The sequence below is a fragment of the Pelobates fuscus genome, chromosome 2, assembly GCF_036172605.1.
Source record: "Pelobates fuscus isolate aPelFus1 chromosome 2, aPelFus1.pri, whole genome shotgun sequence".
Classification (NCBI taxonomy): domain Eukaryota; kingdom Metazoa; phylum Chordata; class Amphibia; order Anura; family Pelobatidae; genus Pelobates; species Pelobates fuscus.
Window position 1 is genome coordinate 104,853,465 of NC_086318.1, and position 22,108 is coordinate 104,875,572.

The window sequence follows — 22,108 nt, forward strand, 5'->3', positions numbered from 1 at the left end:
GCAGGAGAATGGCCTGGCCGGTAAGGGAGGTCCTTGATTTCCACACTGTCCATGCCGCCCTCTCCTGCTTGCCACGCCATGGTCAAGGCCTCAGTAACCTTATCTCAATACTGGCCATGGTCACCCTGTTGCTATTGGCACCAGAGCTGGAGTGAGGATTTTTATAGCAACCCTATCATACATTAAGTCAGCATAGTACGCGGATAAAAAGGTGGAAAGAAAAAAGCTAGACAAAAGTTGAAACGTTGCGGTGTCTCACTTGTCCCAATAAATACATTTGAAGATACTTGGAGTGCCTGGATCCTCATTCTACCACTGATATTTACTCCATGGGGCTGGTTCTGGCCCTTGGTCCAGTTTAGCACCCGGATTAGAAAAGTGTGGTAATGGGATTGAAATGTTGAATGTATGCTGTTGCATACCTGCTTAAAATTAAATTAAAAAAAACTATAAAACAACAACCTTATTTAATATTTTCACAAGTCCTATTTTCTCTTTCTTACATGATATACTACAGAGATGGAGTTTGGTCCCTAGGAAACAAACCCTGGGAGACAGACAGAGTTCTTCTGAAAATTAGAATTGCAAAATTAAGACTAAAATAACCCCTCTGCTAACTTGGAGATATTTTGCAAACTTCTCCAACTAGATGTAGTGAATAGATTGCATACTTTTCCTACCTGTTCTTGACACAAACATTTTCAAAGATGCCTTTGTAACACACACTCACTGACTGACGATCACCAACACACACATGCGCTTGCTGACATATACACAGTTTGCCAAACTCTTCCTTTCCAGCCACCCTTACTGGGCCAGTACAGAATCTGGGCGTCTTTATGGTAGAAGATGGATCCTCCCCATGTGCACGGGCCAGTTTTGGATACTAAGTATGATGTAATGTATTCTGATGACGTTTAACACAGTGCAAGGAATCGGCTGCCACTGACCCTCACACATTCCATACCTAGCCCTGCACCTCCATACTGCAAGCAGTTGAGGGCAATGCATGATGCAATTAATGGTTTAAAGAAACAGAAGTTGTAACCGGCAGTGGTCAGCCACGACCCACCAAGCATTCTCACGATTTCTCGGTGGGTCAGTCTGGCCATCATAATGCACGGCAAGGAGACATATTGCAGTTTACCAGTCTATATACAGAAAAACTACAATTTGTTCATTAATATCTTTCTTGTAAAGCCTGCCATGTTATATATGCAAATCGAGTGGAAATAAATTCAGATATAAAGATCAGTGTCACGCAGTTGCAATACCTAGTTGCAAAGTCTTCGGTGTGAATCATAATAAAATGCCATGACCGCGTCAGCCTAATTCAAATTTAAATTTATTTTTTAAATTGCATTTGCACCTGGTGTTCAGAGCAAATTGTTAATCATTGAGTAATGAATATGAAAAAGAAAAATACTTACAATGACTGCTTTTTTTGCATGATAAATAAGTTAATCCAGAATTATTCGACATAAGGTGGAAAAGCTGATCCTAAGATTTTTTTAAAACATGAACCGCTTACTACCAATTTACAGAAATCTGACAAACACCTTAAAATAAAAAAATAGGTGCAAAGTAAAAGAAGTGCACATTTCTGTTATATGCAATAATGTGTATGGGCATTGTGATGTTGTACACAGAATACACACACACACACACACACAACACACACAAAATCCAGCGCATGCATATATAAAAACAGTAGCAGGGAGTTTTCAGTGCAGACACGTGGTATACATGTTTCACTCTATTCAACCATACACACCTGCTCCTGCTTAATCTATTGTTGTTATAGTCTGTCAAACTCATCCACTGCAAAGGATGACGAATTTTGCTGCTTCAACAAATAAAGGGTAGCACAAGGAGAAACTCAACATTTATAAAATACATTCTGTGGACTTAGTATTGTGGACTTGCTCTAAATGATTTAGTACAAAAAGAGGAAAAGACAAAGTCCATAATCTCTCATTTATAACATGGTCTGATGTGTATAAATAAAAGGTACATTTACACTCCCATTGTAAATGTTATGTTCACTTTGTATCTACATAATTGTAAAGGAAATCACGATACTGTAATCTCTGCAGTTTTGTTGTGACTTTGGTAACATAGCTACAAAAGCTGCATGGTATCTACATACACTAAATTATAGTGTACAGTTTGTCTATTGTGCGTGGAGAAATATGTAATTTACTTATTACTTACTGACAGCTATCATTGACAAGAATGTGGATCTAGGGATCACGCTGCCTTTGTTAACTTATCAAACTTACAAAGCAAATGCAATCTTCAAAAAAAAAAAATCACATTGCTGGTAGAAGGTATAAAAATAAAAGAGCAAGACAGTGCCATCATGTGGTCATGAGTGGTTATTGCATAGTTGTTGCAGCTCTACCCTGTTGAAGGTAAATGGCAAAAAGCATGGTTGCCAACAAGGTGATTCTACAAAGAGCAAATGTTGCAAATTGAAGATGAATTGAAAATGAATTTCACATTTTAGTGCAAAAAAGCCAAATTGGAAATGTGTAAACTGATGCAAAGCAGTGTTTAGTTCAGCCACTTTGGGCTAAAATTTGGCCCAAAATTTCTAATTTATTTTGAATTCCTCACAGTGACCACTTTAATGAAAAAAGAGAAATCACATTTTGAGATTGTAAGATTAGACTTTTTTTTTGTTGTAAATTTTTATTTTTGTCGTGCTTCAGAGGAACAAACAGCCTTGCTCTGCCCCAACAGCAGTGGCAAGAAAAGTGGTATACCCAATTAAACTGTAAAGGACAAACGATTATACAGCACGTTTTTGGTAGTAGTATTTTTTGCATGCTTAATGGTATGTTCAGTCTGAGATAAACACTTGAGCAATTGCTTACAAGTAATATTATTATTATAATCGCCATGTATAACGCAATATACCAACAGATTTTGTAGCGCTTTACAATATTATGAGGGGGGGGGGGATTTAACTATAAATAGGACAATTACAAGAAAACTTACAGGAACAACAGGTTGTAGTTTAGTTAAGGAAACGTCAGAGTGGAAACACTGCACTATTTATACTGAGTAACATGCCAGGCACATAGGAGTCAGCTTGCTACTGCACAATGGTAACAGGGATAATTAAAAAGCTTAAGGTGCCAATACTGTCCCTATTACTTGGAGCCTAAGAGGTTAGTAATTAGCCATGGCTAAAGTAACAGCAATGCCAGCGGTTGCCTGCTATAGGTACATGAGTAATTAGTAAAACTTAAATTGCGCAGGTAATAGATGGGAATAACCCCCGAGGCCACACTTCTAGATTTATATCTGCATTGCCCTTGGAAGAACAAGATTTCATGCTAAATAATAGGTAGAGTCGTTGGTGAAGATTAAGAACATAAAAGAAGAAAACAAAAGCATTAACACATTGAGATATGTTAGCAGACATTGCAATGTTGGGATAAAGGTGGCCCTGGCCAGCCTATTCCATGGCTTGAGGATGTGTGGAGGCTGTCTGGGGGCTTATCAAGGCAGGAGTCAAGCATGGGAGCCCTACAGCCCCAGGTTATGTGGAAGACTGGCATCACGTTGCCACAGACTCGGGTTCTCCGACACAACGCCAAGTCTTTCCCATTCAAGGGATGGCAGAAGCTCCTGGTGGTTCATCAACCTCTGTGGCAGATACAGGGGTATTATATCCACAGTGATCTTTTGCCCAGGTGGGCCTAATTGAGCAGTTCCAGGTGCTGGACGACGGGAAGCGCCGGGAGAGAACCCGCTCACCTCCCACTGATCTCTACTGTGTCCTTCCTCCTGGTTCTGATGCGGTGTCTCGTACCACATGCCTCCAGTTTTGCCCAAAAGCTTGTGAAGACCATATCCACGTTATGGAGTATTCGCTCAAATGGTTGTTGTAGAGCATTGGTAAATCAAGCGTGGCTGCCATTTTAAGCGTGATTGCTGCAGCTCGAGTTTGTGGCAAGGCAGCTGTGTATAGCCTGCAGAGTTATGAGAAGTATGACAGGGGTAGACCGGGATGATCCCCACCGGTCCAAAGGGGGTGGACAGCTTGGTACAGGTTTCACTCCACCAGGTGAAGGACTCGGAGTGCGTCCGTCTCTCCTCAGCCCAAGCTTGTATTGGACGCAAGCCTCGTTGTCGGTGTTCTGGTAACGTAAGTGCCAAAATGTAGTATCCCTGGATGTACCGTCATCCCCTTGACTGGCTTACTGTCGGAAGCGGCCCAAGATTATTGTCGATTATTTGACCCGGTTTGTGAAGCTCAGGCGATGCACGTCTTGTCTGCTCTGCATCCTAGCTCCGCCCCCCAGATGAGACTTTTATGGCAGTGGCAGAACTACCGCTGGTGCAGATACTGCAGCAACACTGGGGCCCACAAGCTGGGACCATCAGATGGCCCTTGCACTTAGGGCCACTTGATGGGCATCTTTGATTAGGGGCCTAGTCAGGTGCCACATCCCTTAAACAGAGCACCAGACTAGGCCCCTGTCAGGCCCCTATGGCACTGAGAGGAAGTAAGTACAGCTTACAGAGAGCTGCACAGAATGGGGAGTAGAGGAGAAGGGGGAGTAGATTGAAAACATACATCCTGTTCTCAGACTGAGTACCTCTATCAGGTCAGCTTCCTTGCTACTACCAGGGAAAACTGGAGCTTCTTCAGATCTAGTCACCGATGCTTCACTGGAGTTTCTGAGGACCTCTTCCACCAAACCAAGCTATGATTATACTACCAATACTACCCACAAATATACCCTTGGATTCAAACAACAACACTACACACAAATACAACACTGTATTCACATAGCAAATACATACAAACACACAACTGTATATGAACACCAACACACACAAACACACTCCTACATTCACACACAAACTCCATATAAAAACATGCTTACATTCAAGCACACAGACATTGCTCACAGATACAACTCTGCAAAGATGAGGAAATGGTAGATCCCTAGATGCTAAAGCATTGTGGGAGTTGTATGACCGTTGATCTACCTTTTGGACAACCAAAAAGGGGATACCACTAAACACTGTGAATACGTGAACAAAGGATAACCCCCTACGAAAAAGGTGCTCCCTCAAAATCACCCTCAATACAAATGTAAAACACAAAAACACAAAGTGAAGGAGGTTAAGCTAAAATGGAACAATACACCCTAAAGGTGAAATAATAAATGTATGCAATACAACCTGAAAGGATCACTATAGGGTCAGGAACACAAAGTGAAGGAGGTTAAGCTAAAATGGAACAATACACCCTAAAGGTGAAATAATAAATGTATGCAATACAACCTGAAAGGATCACTATAGGGTCAGGAACACAAACATGTAATCCTGACCCTATAGTGTTTAACCCACCATTTAGGTGGCTAACCCCCCCCCCCCCCCCTCACCCTCCCAATGTGAAAATAAAAATTTGAATGTATTTTTTATTATTATGATTTGTATTAACACATGATAGTATGTAAAATTAGGTGTGAAATATCTAGGGTTATTAAAAATCTTGCCAAAATTAGCTCACTATGTAAAGTATATTGTGCCAAAATAGAGCTACTTTAACCCCTTAAGGACCAAACTTCTGGAATAAAAGGGAATCATGACGTGTCAGACATGTCATGTGTCCTTAAGGGGTTAAGTGACAAGACGCAGTGCCTCGGTCTGCTGTGTGGGCTTAGAGTTTTAATTGCTGGCCTGCATGGCTGCTATTTGTGTGACATGGCACTCAGCACTTTGAGAAGGCCCAGGGTTGCATAGATTTAGTTTTTTTGGGGGGGGGTGGGGAGTCTCCCCTTTCCCTTCTGCTCAGTGTATGCAGCCATTGAGGGTGGCATAGTGATTTCGGCAATGTCAATGAGCAGAATTAATATTATAGAGAGTTTATTTAGAAGGCAACTTTCATCCAGCTACTCAATGCGCTGCAAAAATAAGAGACAAGAGTCTGGAAATGATTGGGGAAAATGTCACCTTCCCTCCTACAGCTTCTTAATTCCCTTTGTATATCTGTTAGTTTGTGTCTTTGTATGGTCTGTGAGTGTGTGCGCATAAATGTGCATGTGTATGTGTGTTTGCATGAATGAGTGTATGTTTCAATTCATACTGAGGTATGGGACAAATGATAGGGGGTTGCATTACATTAAATATTATTTTAACTACACTATAAAAGTCTCTTTAGTTCTAATAGCAACTTGTGAAATACATAGCGCGGTTTATATCACGGCCAAAAAGATTGACAAAACTTTCCAAACTGATTGCATTGATAGAGCAGCCGGGACATGAAGTTATCCAGTGTGCTTGCCTGACACATGGTGCTTGTACGCAGCCCCTCCCTATCTCTGCCCTACAAGAGAGAGAATTGTTAATACTTTAAAACTCTATTAGCGTTAACTTTTAACCTTTCCCACTGTAAAATGAGGCTACAAGGGAAGCTTAACAAGGCTGTATTTTCTTCAGTCAAGTGTCTTAACCATTCAGCCTCTGATGCTGTGTGTAATTTTACACAACCTGCTGGTTACTTTGTTCCCTACAGCCACAAACTATATTCATCATGTTTTTGTATTTATTTTGTTTATTTCATGAATAGTATGGTTTGAAACCGTTTATTCATAATGAATGAGGAAAATTGAAAATTTAGCAAAAAAATGATAATAATAGGAATAATTCTGCAACTGATAAACCAACCTGACAAAAATAAGCTATAAAGGTTCACATGTCCAAATTCTCCAATTCAGACTTAATCCTGTCTTGGTTATTTCTGCCTTAATCTTGAAATGTGGTTTTCAATTAGCCACAATTCATTTTTCATGAATTGAAAGTTAGCAAATCTTTTCATGCCCCTGTGGCTCAATAATTGAAATAATCTAAAATCATAAAGCACGGAGATTAATACGTGGGCTGATAAAATCTGGAGAATTATTAAAGAGGTGTATGTCATTCACTATATATTATATCTGAGGCTATATAACAAATAGCAAAATAGACCTCATAGTCAGGTGACATAATAACTATACATTGAAAACCCTTATACTTTAATAATGGGAAAACTAATCTAAAAATAGCAGCAATTCGTGTGAGACCTATAAACTTGGAAAAAATAGAGAAAAATTGTAAATATATAAAAATTCAAACAAAAACATGGACAAAAGTAGCGCAAAAAAATCCAAGTACAAAAATATAAAAAACCCAATGTGACTAAACTCATCCAAGTGCTTTGCCACTAGAAACACTTACATAGGTAGTAGAATACAGAAGAGAGGGGGGTTTGCGCAAACAATGGTCTATAATAGGTACACGTTCTGTATCTGGGAATAACAGACATAAAAAAACATCATAGGGTAATATATCTATACACTGTATAGTAGAGAGTAACTTGGAGCACTCACAATTAGAAGAGCCCTATGAGTCGGCTCTAAACTATAGTAGTATGTTCATCAATCCAAAGTTGATGCTGGAACAAATGCAGGTCCCCCAGAACATAGTGATGTATCTCTGGATGGAAGTACAGGAACCCGGAATAAGGTTGGTAGTATTTTCCTTATTTTCATAAAAAAACAGGCACTACGCGTTTCGATCATAACACAGGTCTTCCTCAGGTGAATATAAAAACAGGTAGGTATAAACATGCTTATGTACCATAAATATTCGATGAAAACATAACACACATGTGAAACTAAAAAACAGCCAACCCCTTTAGTCCATATAAGGTAATTCCGGCTTCCTCCGCCACAACCAGCATGGAGGGAAAGGTTACTTCTTCCTATGTGAATCCGGGTCGACCTTCCAAACATGGCCACGATTTGCGGCTGATCACGTGTTGACTTCCGGTTTCGTCCAGCATGTTCATTTTCAATTCACGTCATCTCTATGGGCAGAGAGCTTACTGACAACGATCTTACTGACAATCCAAAGAGTTTTCAGACATTCAGATAGATTTTTATTAACAAAGGAATTCTTGTGATTTTAACGAACAACTACTTTTGGTTTGAAAATGAATTCTACCTTCAGACACGTGGGACTTCGATGGGGACCACTTTTGCCCCTAGTTACGCTAATCTCTTCATGTCTTACTGGGAGAGCATGTTCATATACCAGGGACATGAACGGAAGGCAAACTTGGTCCTCTACAAGCGTTACATCAATGGTATTTTTATGGTCTGGAAGGGATCTGAGGAAGAATATTATTTATTTTTTAATTATCTTAACCATAACCACTGGGGCATTAAATTAACTACCACTATTAGCCCGAAGAGCGTGGATTCTTTAGACCTTACTATTTATCAGATTACCAAAAACATGCACTTTTTTCAAACAGGTTGATGTCAACAGTTATATAGAAACTACTAGCTGCCACCATGATCCATGGTTACGTAATATCCCTAAGGGCCAATTTTTACGTTTAAAACGCAATTGTACAGACGAGACTGATTTTAATAACCAATCTTCTTTTTAAAAAATACAATTTTCACAGAAAGGTTATAAAGAAGAAACACTTCACTAATTCTTTAGTTTTAAGGTGACCATGTCGACGGATGGGACTTCAGGTTCCAGCCAGGATTGGGCTATGGCTCTTCTAGCGGCCAGTGCGATTTTGTTGATTAGTTTTTGTTCTGGTCTATTCCAACCGCCTAGTGGCCGAGACAGTAGTAGTACCCAGGGGTCAAGTTTCAGGGGTCTCTGGAACACCTTCGTTATGAGGTCTGCGACCTTACCCCACAGCGTTTGTATTCGGGGCCAGTCCCACCATATGTGTTTGTATGTGCCTCTCTGTCCGCATAGTCTCCAGCATTGGTCTGTTGTTGTTATATGCATGTGATAGAGCTGGACCGGGGTGGTGATGTATTGATTTTTTTTTTTAGAATATTCCACTTTTTATCCGACTATGCAGGCTCTGTAGTCATCTGACCAACTGCTGCTCAATCTCATTCCCTGCTGCTGCAATTGCTCAATAATTATAATTTAAAAAATATCATGATTTCATCATCTAAATTAAGTCGTTATGGTGCCAGAATGCTCCCTGGCACTCTCTTACCTTAATAGGTTAAACCATTCTAGAACGGTGTAACCCAAAAGGCTCCCCCCCAGCGGCAAAGATATGTACCTTTTTTATGAATGGGGAACTGCTGATTGGCTTTGAGTATTAGTTGACTTCTCTAGCCAATCAGTGGCTCCATTGCCCGGCAGCACTCTGCCCTTCCTAAGACTCAGCTTCATGAGCTGGATGCCATTGGGAGATCTGGAGGTCCAGTGCTGGAGGCAGCCTTGTTCAAGAACAGGTTTACTCCCAAAAGGTAAGAGAGTGCCAGGGACCTCCTGGCACCATAACAAATGAATTTACTTGAAGTCGTTATGGTGACCGGGGTGTTCCTTTCAATGTTCATTAAATGCAATATAGTTAAATGGGAAGTGGAAAATGTATGACAGTTGTCCTTTAGAGCATAACAGAGGACATTTCATGCTAGCTAAAATAAATATTTCCTATGGCTGTAACATGGGCTATTCAAAATAATTATACTCAGAAATATTCTGGGTGGATTACATGATTTATTTTCTGTGTTTTTTTATTGTTTATTTGTCTATGCTGATGTAAATCAAATTCTCTAGATCAGCGGTAGGCAACATTTGGCTCTCAGGATGTGGACTACATCTCACCTGATACTTTGCAAGCTTTGTAGCGGAGGGAGGTGTAGACCACAACATCTGGAGTGCTGAAGGTTGACTACCCGTGCTCTAGAAGTAATGTCCACAGAACACAGGAGTATACAGTGCCAAGTAATTTGAGATTACATTAAACACAGTAAACACATCCTTTCTTTAATATTTGATTCTTTTTAATGAATACTTTTTTTTACCACTGGTTGATTTTTATACCATGTACTCAAGTATATTTTTAAAATGAATGATTTTGTGTTCTCTCCTTTAAGTGATTCATTTGGAGTTTTATTCCTAAAAATGACATATTGCCTTTCACATTCATTAACCACAAACCAGTTCTCTGAATCAGCGGGGTAACGCTCCTAATTTTAGAACATGGAAAGTTTCGAACATAATTGTACTTTAAGAGAAAAGACACATAATAAAGCACATTTTAAAACTTGCTTCCTGTGTCTTTAGAAATTTCACTCAACTCTCTTTTCTTTAAATGTGCTTTTGCATTGTTTGCTTTGTGAACACACCTTTAGTAGTTAAAGTCTTCAGTGACTATATTTTTTCGATTCCTTTTTCCCGTATTGCTAGAATGTAGAATGCTAGAAGATCTGTTCAATTAACTGTCAATTGCCTATTGACGTCACAACCTACAAGAACAAAGCTCAAAATGAATCACAGGTTTTCATAGAATGGTAACTGAAAAAAAAAAAAACATCTCCATAGCTCTTGTCTAGAAAGGCAGAACGTAAAATGTACAGATTTACGAGTTCATATGAGCAAAACCCCTTTTTTTTTCTTCTGGAGTATGAGACACAAAATGAGTCATGAAAGAAATCTTTTCAATGATATTGTAACGTTGTTAGATTGTTCTAGAAATGTTTCCCATATTACGAATTCACTGCTTATGGTGTCAAAAAGTGAAAAGTATTTTGCTTGAAGCAGCAATTCTGTCAGCAATTTTTAAAAATTATTTTAATTTATTTTATATAATTTGTCTGAACAAGTTTTATTTGGTTTTAATGCAAATAATAGGTATATAAATGCCTCAAAAATTATTTCCAAGTATTATGTGTGCTTAGAGTGTGTGTATGTGTGTATGTACGTGGGGTGGAGGGCAATCTCGTTCTGGCACTTCCTCTGCACTCTCCACAATGACCTAACTTGCAGGTACATACTCTCTATATCTTGTCCACACCTCATTCTCAGTTTGTGAAACCCATGTAATGAGGTGGAGAGATCTAAAATTATTTAAAACCTTTCCATGTTTGAAGACATTAACTTACCACTATACACACTAGACATGTCCACGGGAACAATTTATTTTTTATTTTTTGTTTTGTTAGTTTCAAAGGTAATCGGTTTTCAATTCGACCAAAATTTGTTGTTGTGTCTATTCTGTTCGCCTGAAACTCTGCAAAGTTTTCATTGGGTAATTACATTTTGGTGAAAATGCTGGATAATGCTGGAAAGGAAAATACGTCTGCAATAGTTTTAAATGACTAAAAACGTGAAAACTACTCTTAAGATGAATTCTCTCCAATCTCTACTGAGTCTTCTCTTTCTCCATCACTCTATCACCAACTACGAGCTCTCTCAAAACACAACATGAATCAACCCAACCAACCAACACAATGATGCTAGCTCACTGTCTCACATTCAGTGCTCCAACATCAGGAAATGAAGAAAGCCTGACAAGCAGTTTTAGATTGATCGGCTGATAAAACACTCTCTAACTATTCATGATGACTGGTCCATGATTGAAGTCGCAGGCTTGGGAAGAAAACACCCACTGATGCACTGTTTTGGCTGCAGCTTTGCGAGCATGATCGAATAGAGCCAAACAAAAATTTGCAACTGGACCATTTGTTCATTCATTAAATATAAATTTTGCATTTATTTGGTCATTTTAATGTTTGTCCGAAAGTGAGAAGTGAGTGCACATGTCTAGTAGACACATTATTGATCTAAATTAAGTTGTTTCATGACATGCCTTCAATATAAAATGTCTGTTTTATGTAGTTCTTCAGGTCTTACTCCCTGACTCTTTCTGCTCCAGTTGTAAGATTAAATACCCATATAAATACTATATCAAGGCCCATTTCCATTTCAAATTCTCTTTTTCTTTTACTCCCCAATTTCTATGAATTATTTTCCAAACCTTCTACTCCAATTTAATCATCTTGCTCAACATAATTTATCCACAAGATATTTTAGGAACGCCCCACCACCACCACACCATTTTCCCATTTACCCCTTCCATTTCCCACTGCTATCTATTCCTTTTCTACTGCTCCTTTCACCCCATCCCTTTATATCTCTTACCTTCCCTTCTTAACCTTTTCCTAGATATATGTACCTATGTACTGCAATCATTTACTAACCAGTGAATTATACTGAATTGAAAATAGAATTCGCAAAACTAAGGAAAAAATAGAGTTAGAAAAATACATATTTGAAATATATTCCCGACTTTAATTTATGGTTGCAATTTGGCAAATTGAATTTTATATTTACTAAAACTCACTATTTATTGAATAAATACCTTTAACGCCAATGCTTTTCCTTTGTGTTTGCTAAAATTTTACAATTACCTAGGAAAAAAAAAGATACGAAATATCAGAAACTAATCTTTACAGTGCAATGGAAAATTGATAATGTTACCAGTGATAATCCAACCATATATACACATCAGTGACTGAATGCAATAAAAGAATGCGTTATCTATGCATCAAAAGTCAGAGTTGCAACATGTTCTGAAAAAAAAACCATTTAATCTAATTTCAAAAAAGTCTAAATGAAACATATGACAATTAAGCAAGGTAAATAGATAAAGTAGCATAAGATCAGATGATTAAATAGTTCCTTAAAGGGAATCTGCAAAAACCAGTTTGGAGAATTAAAGTGTATTGCTGTTTAACAATAATATATTACCATAAACTATTTTTAAAAGTGACAGCCTGCATAATATTTTTTTTCTGTTATGTTACTGAAATGAGCTGAGAACATACTTTGCTTTAGGAATGAATTTAAAATCAAATATTCTGTGTTAAAGGGACACTTCAAGCACCAAACCAACTTGTTCTCAATGGTTATAGCACGTGGAGGTCCCTGTGTCATTACATATGGTGGATTTTATTTTTTTTTTGTAAATATAATTTTTATTATTTTTGGAATAAGTAGTGTCAAACGTAGAAATTCAACATGGAGACTCGCAGGTCTCTAGCTCACACATGTACGCATGGGCGCGCAGGCCCGTTTATCGTCTATTTTTAATTTTGGCTCGCAGGCCTCAAGTGATCTCCATAAGTAAAGTGTTAAGAGAGAGACAGACGGGTCTCATTTAAATAGCATTATGATCAGCATATCTAGACATTTCAAGTCTCTGGAACAGTGGCATATAGGAAGACCTTTACCGCCCCTGGCTTGGTAAACACTCTGCCCCAATATGCTTATGTGGGCAGCACTGTCACTCCTTGGGTAGTAGGATGTCCTAGAAGCTGGCCTTACGGTCTGTGGGTGTTGCGGTATCTCCGCCCTGAGCCTAGGCTTGAGCATAGACGTTGCCCGTCGGGACCAGACATTCGTGTCGGGGTGCTGCGTTTGAGTCTTCTGACAGGTGTGATGTGGTCTGAGTGTGTGCTGGGCTTGCACCTGTCAGCCGCCTGTGGCCTAGTGTTTTCTACTCTTGGTCGGGGTACATAGGATTGTGTGCCTTGTCAGGTCTTGTATGGAACAGCTATTTTCGCGTAGCTTGGCCGTGTCTGTCCCTGCCTCCTCTGTGCCCTCTCAGAGTGTCTGGTTAGGGGTGTCCGTTAGCGCCAGCTTGCCTGTGGCAACTGTTACCTATGCTAGCTTCTAGTTCGGTCTGCTACTCCCGTCAAGCCCGTCCACAATTTCTAGGTCGTAGACTTGGTCCTTCCTGGTCGGGGTGTGTAGGAGAGGTCGAGGATAGAGGGTTGGGGTCATGGAATTAGGGGGGTGTCGGGTGCGTCTGTAGTCCCTTATGGTTCGTTCCTGTCTATCAGTCTCAAGCGGTCCATAAAGTCTGGTTTGGAGGTCTGTAATATCCAATGTGTCCACGTGTTAAAATATGTCTGTTGTGTGTTTGCTGCTGTGTGTTGGAATTCCTCTAGGGTTCGGAGGTCTTCCATATGGGCGAACCATGTGGTCAGTGTTGGGGTTGTGGTTTGTTTCCAATATTTTGGGATGATGGATTTGGCCGTGTTCAGTATTCGTATGGACAGCGATTTTTTGTATGCGGATCTCGGTATCTTAGTATGGTGTAGGAGCATTTCTGCGGGCTTAAAGGGGGGTGGGTCATCCGAGAACAGTTGTAGCATCTTGTGGATTCCCTGCCAGAACGGGATAATTCCCTTGCATTCCCACCAAATGTGCAGGTGTGTGCCCCTCTCTGCTTCGCATCTCCAGCATTGTGGAGAGTGTGTCGGGGAGATCGCGTGTAGGGTCGTTGGCGTGCGGTACCAGTGTGTCATGATTTTGTATGCCGTGTCCTGAGTCTTGCTATAGCTAGCGCAGTGGTGTGTGAGGTAGCAGATTTTTCCCCATGCGGCTTCGTCAAGTGTGTGCCCTAGTGCCTCTTCCCATTTTCCCATGAAGCCTGGTGTGGCCGTTGGTGTGTGGGTCAGTAGTAGGTTGTATAGAAAAGAGACTCCATGTGCCAATGGTTGGGGTTCTAAGCATTCCCTTTCGAATGCCGTTGGGGTTCTCGTGAGCGATGTGCCTTGAGGGAGTGTGGCAATGTAATGGCGTAGCTGTCGGTATTTGAGTTGCGTCAGGAATGTGATTGGTGCTTCTCCTCTAAGCTCCCTCAGGGTTTTAATGCCGTCGGGTCTAGAGATATGTCTGAGCCTGGGTAAGGGGTTTGGAATTATGGTCCTGAAAGCTTTCGGGTCCTGACCGGGGGGGAACTCAGGGTTGTATGTCAGAGGTAGCATGGGTGAGGGGTGCGTTGACAGATTGTGTTTTCCCTTCGCCCTCTGCCATTCCTGGATGGTGGCCCTCACATATTGTGATTGTGTTAGCGTCTTACTCCCTGATCCTGGTGGTATCCATGGTATTATTGCTATCGGTATCCCTGCCTCTCCCTCCTCTGCTTGCTTCCAGAGCTTGTGTACCCCCTCCTTAGACCATTCCAGTATCCGCAGGAGGTGGCAGGCTCTGTAATACAAGTGGAAATCCGGGAGGGCTAGGCCGCCTCTGTTTTTTGGAAGTGTAAGTGTGTTGTGGCTTATCCTGGGTCTTTTCCCGTCCCACACGTATCTGCCCAGAGCGGAGCGTAATGTGGTGAAGAATGTGCGAGGAATTGTTATGGGGATGGTCTGGAACAGATACAGCAGGCGTGGTAAGAAGTTCATCTTGACCACCTGTATTCTGCCCAGCCAGGAGATGTGTGGGTACGCCCATTCCCTCATGTCTGCGTGTAGCTGTGCGTGCATCGGTGTAAAGTTCTCCCCGTACATGTCCCCTGCCCTTCTAGTTAGCCAGATGCCCAGATAGCGGATCTTGTGTGCTGCCCACCTAAAGGTGTAGCTTTGTCGCATGTGTGTTGTCCTGTGTTCTGGTATGCTGATGTTAAGTATGGATGATTTTGTGTTGTTGATTTTTAAATTAGATATGGCCCCGAAGTCATGTAGTGCCTTTAAGATGTTGGGGAGAGAAACCTCCGGGTTTGATATGTAAAATAGCATGTCGTCTGCATATGCTGCGATTTTGTGGTGGGTCTTTCCCACCGTCACCCCTGTGATGTCTGGGTTTGTCCTGATGGCCTGTAAGAGTGGTTCCAGTGCGAGGACGAAAAGCAATGGGGATAGGGGGCAGCCTTGACGGGTGCCATTTCGAATTTCGAATGCCGTTGTCAGTGCCCCGTTCACCACTACTTGTGCGGATGGTTGTGTGTATAGGGCCTCTATCCAGCCTCTAATTCTGGGGCCCATGCCGGCGTGTGCTAGTGTTCTAAACATGTATGACCATCCGACTCTGTCGAAGGCCTTCTCCGCGTCGGTGGACAGCAGGAGGAGGCCCCCGTGAGCGTGTTTCTGGCTGTGTATCAGAGTGAGGGTGCGCATAGTGTTGTCCCGTGCCTCCCTCCCCGACACGAACCCCACCTGGTCCGGGTGTACCAGGTAGGGCACGTGTGGTTGCAGTCTGTTGGCCAGTATTTTGGCCAGAAATTTAAGGTCACAGTTGATGAGAGAGATGGGTCGGTAGTTTCCGCAGTGGTCCCCATCCCTACCCTCTTTTGGGAGGATGGTGATGTGAGCTGCGAGTGATTGTTTGGGGAAGTGGTGTCCCGCCCTGATGGCGTTGTATGTGTCTACTAGGGGGGTGTAAAGTATGTCCGCAAATGTTTTGTAGTAGCTCCGGGGTAAGCCGTCGGGGCCTGGGCTTTTGCCCGGTTTTGTCTGTTTTATTGCGAGGGCCAATTCCTCCAGCGTGATCTCCTCTTCTAGGAGGTCTGCGGTGTTTTTGTCTAGTGAGGGTAGGTCTTGTGTAGTGAGATAGTCATTTATTTTATTCGTCAGGCGTTCGTCGGCAGCCTGTGTCGGTGGACGGGGCAGATTGTATAGGTTGGCATAGTATGTTTTAATTATGTCCTGGATCTTCGTGGGTAGTCGGTGTAGTGTGCCTTTTTCGTCTCTAATGCGCTCTATATATGTCTGCTGTCTGCGTTTAGCTAGCATCCTAGCGAGTAGTTTGCCACTTTTGTCGCCGTGTAGTGCAAAGAACGCTTTGTGTCTCAATGCGTCCCTGAGATGTCTCTTCAGTAGGAGTTGGGTCAGTTCCCTGCGGAGTGCAAGAAGTTTGTCTTGTAGTGCGTGTGATTGGGTGCCCTTGTTTTGTGTGTCTATCTCCTGGATTTCGGTGAGTATTGCGGATATCTCCGCTTCCCTTCGCTTTTTCAGCATGGCTCCTTTTTGGAGGAAGTGACCTCTCGCTACGCTCTTGTGGGCCTCCCATAGTATAGTCGGTGTCGTTTGTTCGGGTGTGTTTATGGTGAAGTATTCTCTCAGTACGGTGCTAATGTCCGCTTTAATGTCCGGTTGCGTTAGTAAGTGTTCATTTAGGCGCCATTTAGTCACCTTTGGTCTGTGCATCGGGGATGTTATCGTGATGGAGATTGGTGCGTGGTCCGACCACGTCACTGTGCCTAGCTCCGCTCGCTCAACTAGTGGGAGGTGGAAGTGAGTCATAAAGAAGTAGTCAATCCTGGTGTAGGTGTTGTGGGGGTGGGAAAAGAAAGTATAATCTCTTTCATCAGGGTGGTGGGCTCTCCAGCAGTCAATTAGTTTTTGTTTAGATAGGAGAGTTTTAAGTGCTGTTAAGTGTTGGGTCGGGATATGAGATGTCCCAGATGAGGAGTCCCATCTTGGGTCCATAGCTATGTTGAAATCGCCCCCCAGGATGAGTACCCCCTTCGCAAATTTCTGGAGTTTGCGCAATGTGTGGGATAGAAACCTATAGTGTCTCTGGTTGGGGGCGTAGATGTTGGCGAATGTGTAAGTTTGGCCTACTATCTTCCCTTTCACGAATAAGTACCTGCCCTCCCTGTCCGTCAGTATCTCCTCTTCTAGGAAGGGGATTCTCTTGTGCATTAGGATCGCGACCCCCCGTGCCTTTCCCCCCTGGAAATCGCTATAAAACCCCTTCGGGAACCTGTGGTCGTGGAAGCGGGGTCGTGCCCCTTCTCTAAAGTGGGTCTCCTGTATGTAGGCTATGGACGCTTTTAGAGTGTGGAGTTCGCCTAGCGTAGTCGACCTCTTTTCAGGTTTATTAAGCCCTTTGGCATTGATGGACACTAATGTGAGGTTTGCTGGTGCGAGTGACATGTTTGGTGTGTGGCTGTGTGTATGTCTATGTCTTCAGTCGTTTGGTCTCGGGGCGTAGGATGGGAGGGGGGTGGGGAAGGTGGGGAGGGTGTTGGGAAGTAAGGGGATAAATAGGTGTATGAAGTAACCGTCACCTAGGTGACGTTAGGGTTAAGGCGTCGAGGTGTATGCGTGGGCCTGGGCCGTTTTGCGCGCCCAGTGCCCCTCTCACCTGGATGTGGCGCCTATCCCGTCGGGGTGTGGGAGGAACACCGAGAAGTGTCGTGACCACGTGGGAAACTCCTCCCCCAGGTGGTCCGGCTCTCGATCTCTTCCTAGTCTGGGTGGTCTGGGAACGTCTGCCTCCCATGCCTCCCTGTTCAGTGGCTCTAGTCGTGATCGTAGGTGGCTGTCTCCGCCTATGGACGTCTCTGCAGTCGAATCGTCACCCTGGGCATATCTTCAAATAACACAAGAACAAGAAACAATAAATAATAACACAAGTGAACCTTCATAAACATTCAAGTTATTACTGTGCGGCTTTGTGGGCCGACCGACCCCCCCCCGCTCACCCTCCCCTTCCACAGTGAGATGATGGTGCCGTAATATAATAGTTTTGTTAATGCTAATACCTGCAAAGTTGGCTATAGATCACCCCCTGCCTCCAGTTACTCCCTGTTACCCTAGCTCGTGGTGATAGGTGTCCCTGTGCCCTGCCAGCTCTTCTGTGCTCTGGATGGGTATCTTGAGTGGTCTGGGCATGTGTTTGAGCCTGTGTGCGAGGTGGTCCGCATGGGGTGACCTACGTTCCCCTTTCCTGTGTATCTGCTCTCCAGGCCTCACGGAATGTCCCCCCCTCCTCCCTCCTCTAGCCCCCTCCTCTATGGGCCAGGTATCGGCCCTGTCAGTTCCCGAGTGAACCGGGCCCACGCCTCTCCCGCCCGCTCCTGCTGGGGTCATCACGGGCCCGGTGTAGGAGAAGCGTTTGCCCAGCCCAGTCGGCCTCGACCTGTGCCCGCCTCCCTCCCGGCCCATGCGTTGTCTGTTACCTTTTGGCTGTACCTTCCCACCCTTCACCCCCCACCCCCTCCCCAGGTGGTTTAGCCAGTCCTGTGTTAAGAGTCCAGCATATACTTGCGAGTCTTTCTGCATGGGCGCCGTCTCGGTCGTGGCCGGGGGCGGCAGTCCTGTGGTATATCGAATGTTTTGCAAAGTCCGGGCCGCACCCGGGGTTTCGTAGTTCTGAAGGCGGGTGTCTCCGAATGAGGGGTTTCAAGGCTCTAGGTAGAACATTAGGCATAGTCCATAAGGTGGGCATTCTCTCGTGTCCAAGTATGGGGAGTCCGTGTGAGTTGTGATAGTCCGTTTCTGGTTAGGATTCTGCTATTGTGTCAGGGGAGTCTCTTCTGGTGGTGGTCGGCCGGTGTCGTCCGCCATCTTGGCGTGTGTCGTCGGTCACCTCAGAGTTGGGCCCCCGAGGGCCTCAGCGCCTGTTGCCGCGTAGTTCTCCGGGTCTGCGTACTCTGTGGTTGGGGTGGAGCCCCTCGAGCAGGTGTATATGGTGCTAGCGGGTCCGGCCACTGTAAGGGTGCCGGCGTGATATGGAGTTCTGCTGCCAGGACATTCAGGTCTTGTCTGTCCTTCATCAGGAAGGGGCCCTTTGGTGTCTGTACTTGTAACCCCGTGGGGAAGCACCAGCGGTAGCGCAGCTTATTTGCTTGTAATTGTTTGGTGAAGGGACGTAGTGCTCGCCTGTATGCCAGCGTGGCTGGTGCCAAGTCGGGAAAAAGTTGTACCTCGGTGTCACCAAGGTGCACTGTTCCTGCGTCCCTGGCCTTTCTGAGTATGTCCTCCTTGAGTTGGTAGCTCATCAGACAGCATATGATGTCGCGCGGTGGGGTCCCTTCCGGACCTTTGGGCCGTAGAGCCCTGTGTGCCCTTATAAAGTCAATGGGATCCTGGTGTGTGCGGCCCAGTATGGAATTGAAATGGCCGGTCAGCGTGGTCTGCACTGGGGCGGAGTTGTCTGCTTCCTCCGGGATCCCCCGGACTCTGATATTCTGCCTCCTGCCGCGATTGTCCAGGTCTTCCATATGGCCCGCCATTTGCTGTAGTTGGAGGGTGTGGAGTCGCAGCGTGTCCGTGTTCGCGGACTGCGCCGCTGACATGTGGTCGCAGTCCGCCTCCACTTGGGCGACCCGTTGGTGTAGGCCTCGGATTTCCTCCTTGAGCGTTTGGAGCTCCGTTGAGATGGAGGTGCGGAGTTCCGAGTTGGCCGCTTTTAAGTCGGCTTTTGTGGGTAAGTTGCGTAGCATTTCCATCCAGTCTGGGTGTTGGGTGGCTGGATTGGCAGTCAGGTTGTCCGCCATGATCCCGTCTCCGTTTGGTGTGAGTGGGAGCGGGTCCTCTGGGGCCGCTTGGCTCGTGTAGGCCTGAGGGTCTGCGTCCGTTTGTGCGGTCAAGAATTGCCTCATGGAGGGGTTTTGAGACCTCCTGGGGGTATCCGCTTGTTTAGGGGGTTGAGAGGGTCGATTTGTCTTGCCCATTTTCGGGGTGAAAGTGTGCTTTAGGCGGTGATTTAGCGGAGCCTTACAGGGAGCTCTAGGTCTATGCTGCCATCTTCTTCAGCGTCCAGGCCACGCCCCCCACATATGGTGGATTTTAATTGTCAAAAAGTTTTTTTTTGTAAGTGCACTAAATTTTTATTTAAGTGTTATGCATAAAATCATTTACCGTATATACTCGAGTATAAGCCGACCCGAATATAAGCCGAGGCCCCTAATTTTATCCCAAAAAACTGGGAAAACTTATTGACTCGAGTATAAGACTAGGGTGGGAAATGCAGCAGCTACTGGTAAATTTCTAAATAAAATTAGATCCTAAAAAAAATACATTAATTGAATATTTATTTACAGTGTGTGTATAATGAATGCAGTGTGTGCGTATGTGTGTGTGTATGAGTGCAGCGTGTGTGTATGAGTGCAGCGTGTGTGTATGAGTGCAGTGTGTGTATGAGTGCAGTGTGTGTGTGCATGAATGCAGTGTGTGTGTGCATGAATGCAGTGTGTGTGTGTATGAATGCAGTGTGTGAATGCAGTGTGTGCAGGGCCGGTGCAAGGATATTTGCCGCCGTAGGCAAAAAAATTTTTGCCGCCCCCTCCCCCCCATATGTCCTGACTTCCCCTCCTCCTCCCTCAGTGGTCCTTACCTCCCCACCCCCGTGTTCCTTCACCCCCCCCCAGTGGTCCTGACTCACCCCTCCCCTAGTGGTCCTTACTTCCCCCTCCCCTCCCATAGTGGTCCTTATCCCACCCCCTCCCTCTCATAGTGGTCCTTATCCCCCTTCTCCCTCCCATAGTGTTCCTTATCCCCCCCCATCCCTCCCATAGTGGTCCAAATACCCCCCCCCTCCCTCCCATAGTGGACCTTATCCCACCCCCTCCCTCCCATAGTGGTCCTTATCCCACCCCCTCCCTCCCATAGTGGTCCTTATACCCCCCTCCCTCCCATAGTGGTCCTTATACCCCCCTCCCTCCCATAGTGGTCCTTAACCCACCCCCACCCTCCCATAGTGGTCCTTATACCCCCTCCCTCCCATAGTGGTCCTTATACCCCCCACCCTCCCATAGTGGTCCTTATGCCCCCCTCCCTCCCATAGTGGTCCTTATACCCCTCCCATAGTGGTCCTTATACCCCTTTTTTTGTTATTATTAATTTTTTTTTATTATTATTATTTTTTTATTATTTCTTCTTATTTTATTTATATTTTTTTTTTCGTCCCCCCTCCCTGCTTGATATATGGCAGGGAGGGGGGCTCTCCTTCCCTGGTGGTCCAGTGGCAGTTCAGTGGGGGGGAGAGGGGGGCTGGCAGAGCTGTAACTTACCTGTTCTGCAGCTCCTGTCAGCTCTCTCCTCCTCTGCGCCGTCCGTTCTGCTCTTCTGTCAGCTCCCACTGTAAGTCTCGCGAGAGCCGCGGCTCTCGCGAGACTTACACTGGGAGCTGACCGAGGTGCTGACCGGACGGCGCAGAGGAGGAGAGAGCTGACAGGAGCTGACAGGAGCTGACAGGAGCTGCAGGAAAGGTAAGTTACAGCTCTGCCAGCCCCCTCTCCCCCCCACTGAACTGCCATACTGTCATACTTTCGTCTCTTATTAGTTCATGCTCTCGTAATCCCAAGCGTCTCTTTGATACCTTTAAAGGGACACTCCAGGCACCCAGACCACTTCTGCTCATTGGAGTGGTCTGGGTGCCAACTCCCACTACTCCTAACCCTGCAATTGTAATTATTGCAGTTTTTTTATAAACTGCAATAATTACCTTGCAGGGTTAACTCCACCTCTAGTGGCTGTCTTCTAGACAGCCACTAGAGGGCACTTCCTGCTTCATAGCACAGGAAACCTGTGCTAGAGCGTCGCTGGACGTCCTCACACTGTGTGAGGACCTCCAGCGTTGCTCAAATCCCCATAGGAAAGCATTGAAATTCGTTTTCAATGCTTTCCTATGGGAAGCGCTAATGCGCATGTGCGGCATTGCCACGCATGTGCATTAGCTCTCCTCGGCCGGTGGGCGGGATCAGTCTCGTCTACCGGCCGACGGAAGCACAGGGAGGAGCGGCGCAGAGGAG